Here is a 3,377-nt window from a genome sequence, read left to right as displayed (position 1 = left end):
CCTCCCCTGCCGGCCCGATCACCCTCAACTGCCTTCGGCTGAGGGGACTGGGGGACTCCAGCTGGATGAGGCGGGGGCTGAGGGGACTGGGCACCACCATCTATGTGAGGATGTGACAGTCAATTAGCATATTCCCTTTTTTATTGACTGTGGGTGCCATCATCTTGTGAGGGTATGATCGTCAATTAGCATATTCCCTCTTTATTAGATAATACTGTAATAACTATGTGTGATGTCAGATGGGTACTAGGCTTATCAGGTGGATCACTCTGTAAGTTACATAAATATCTAATCGCTATGGTGTACCCCTGAAATTAATATAATATTATAAATTAATTGTTAATTGAAAGATAAAAAAATTTAAAAAGAAACTTAACAGGAGCTTTATTTTAAAAGGCTTATACCAAAGAGATCTTGTTATTCACAATACTGACTTTAAGTGTGCAGAAAAGAGTTAACAGAGCAGGTCTGAGCCTGCTATCTTTGGAGAGGCATGCTTAAAAGGCCGATCCCTGCCTAGAATCTGGAATGAGGCTGGTAAACAGTTCTCTACAGGGACATAAAATTTTCCTAAGTGATAAGACTGTTCACTGTGTCTTAACTGTACAATATGGCTTATGCTGAACATCTGCTTTCCTTCTGGGAGTCTAGAATTTTGGTCGATGATAAATAGAGGGTGATTAGTTTGGACAATGAATCCCTAATGGGTTTCCCAGGACATATGTTGCAGCAATTTTATTGCTGGGGAAAAAGTGTGCTGTGTGACCTGTCATGGAAGAGAGAGGAGGTAGGAAGTATGCACATGGGTTCCTCCAGATGCTGCCTGTGTCTTTTCCCCTTGTGATCCAGCTGTGATTCCTTACCACATCACTGTAATAATCTTAACCCTGAGTACAACTATATGCTGAGTATTGTGGGTCTTTCTAGCCTACCTCCAGATGTAGGGGTTGTCTTGAAAATCCTGGACACACAAGTGTATTACACTTCTAAATAGTTTGATAATTCTTTCTGAAAAAAAAAAATGCTATTCAAAATCAAGACTGAAATACTATTTCAAGATCTTTGATCTTTGGAGGTATAAAAGTTAAAAAAAAAATCACCATAACCGGGTTGGCTCAGTGGATAGAGCATCGGCCTTCGGACTGAAAGGTCCCAGGTTCGATTCCGGTCAAGGGCATGTACCTTGGTTTCAGGCACATCCCCAGTGGGGGGTGTGCAGGAGGCAGCTGATCGATGTTTCTCTCTCATCGATGTTTCTCTCTATCCCTTTCCCTTCCTCTCTGTAAAAAATCAATAAAATATATTTTTTTTAAAAATCAGTGTCAAGAGCCAAGTCTCAATTACAAAGAATTATCAGGATTAGTAAACTCAAATAATGGAAGAGAACAGGCTCAAAGTGGCTATCCAAACAGTTGCACAAAAGCGAGGTCTAACAAATACTTCATTAATGGTTTCTTTTGGATAAACTAGACAAGAATATTTCCTGAAAACAAAGAAAGAAACAAACAAAAAACAGGGTAGGAGATGGCCAGAAGTCCTCTACCAGATACTATTTGTTAACCAGGCATGTAAGAGGAAAGATTTTTTGCATTGGTTGCACAAGGATGCCTTTTATAATTCTACCACCACATCCCATCCTATCCTATATAAGGGTAATATGCAAATTAACTCTAACAGCAGAATGATGGGGGAAGACTGGTTGCTATGATGTGCACTGACGGCCAGGGGGCAGATGCTCAACACAGGAGCTGCCCCCTGGTGGTCAGTGCACGTCCACAGGGGGAACGCCGTTCAGCCAGAAGCCGGCTCATGGCTGGCCAGCACAGCAGCAGTGGCAGGAGCCTCTCCTGCCTCCGCAGCAGCGCTAAGGATGTCTGACTGACGGCTTACGCCTGCTCCCACTAAGCCATCAGTTGGACATCCCCCGAAGGCTCCCGAACTGTGAGAGGGCTCAGGCTGCGCTGAGGGGAACCCCCGCACCCCGAGTGCACTTTTTTCATGCACTGGGCCTCTAGTAAGTCATATTCAGAAAATCTGCCTTCCAAATTGCATTCACTAATTATCTTTGCCATTAAGAAAACAAATATTTAACCACCAACCAGAGCTTTTAGTTAGTTTTGCCACTTATAAGCTGGTGACTCTGCACAGCCATTTCACTTCAGTTAAGTGAATGAGCTCAAATTTAAAGAGATTCAAAAATAACTTCCAGACCACCATCACTGCCTTCAAGAAAGGTGAGTGTGAAACGAGTGTTATGTAAGAGGTGAAGACAGCCCAGTCTTATTTTTGTAGCATGTCTCCATTTCCATTCCCCAGTAACAAACACAAACTATCTTGAATACATCCTGTCTGACCTCTGGGGCATCCTTGTCAACCACTTATATCCATTCCTCCCATATGTTATACTAAACTTAATCCAGGACTCTCATACCTGGTAGTGAATTTCCAACTGCCCACCCTTCCTGATGGCTAAACCATCCATCCCTTATACCTTCTTAAGACATGAATTGGGGCAGAGAATGTAGGGGGGTGGGGGGAATGAGTGTACAAGAGCTGGGAAGTACATAGCTGGATACTTAAAAAAAAAGTAGGGAGATTCTTTCTGGGGAACACTCCAAAGGTGTCTGCTATTCTGGGTGACTCCAAGACTGTTTCAGACAGTAAGGCTATTACTAGTTTATGTTGCAAAGTATATCAGCTCACTCTTAGCCACAGAACCACCAATAGTTCTAGCTGTTGCTGAAAAAACGAATCAATCCGGTTTCTTGAAGGCCTTTCAATGCTGCTTGTCTGGAGCAGAACATTTTACAAATCATCTCCAAGTATATGGGTAATTTATATTCTCCCTGTCACCTTACTTTATATTTTCCTACACATTTTTCCAGGCTTAAAATTCCTGGCTGTCCTACTTATAACAACAGATCTGTCAAGGAAGAAAGAAACTAGCTAATGCTAGCATGGTAATAGGCTTGAAATAAATGTACTGGAAGTGGGGATGAAAAACAGTGTAGTGGTGAAGTGAAGACTCTGAAGTCAGATGGCTTGCTATGTGACCTAGAGCAAATTATTTAAATCTCCAAGCCTCAGTTTACCCATCTGCAATCTATCCTATCTAATAAAAGAGAAACATGGTAATTAGCGTATGTCCCCCATGGTAATTTGTGGCTAATCAGGGCGATATGCAAATTAATGGCCAGCCAAGATGCCAGCCGGCAGCCAGGCAGCTTGAAGCTAACATGAGGCCTGCTTGCTTCAGTGACAGAGGAAACCAACGTTCCCCGCCTGCCTTGCCCGCCTCTGAGCTTGCAGTTTGAAAGATTGTTACAAATATAGAAGATAAACAAAACCCCAGAAACCTGTTTTCAATCCGCCGGGAT

Source organism: Myotis davidii, unplaced genomic scaffold (assembly GCF_000327345.1).
Source record: "Myotis davidii unplaced genomic scaffold, ASM32734v1 scaffold73, whole genome shotgun sequence".
In the NCBI taxonomy this organism is placed as follows: Eukaryota; Metazoa; Chordata; class Mammalia; order Chiroptera; family Vespertilionidae; genus Myotis; species Myotis davidii.
The sequence above is the reverse complement of the archived record's forward strand: the minus strand, read 5'-3'. Positions refer to the sequence as shown.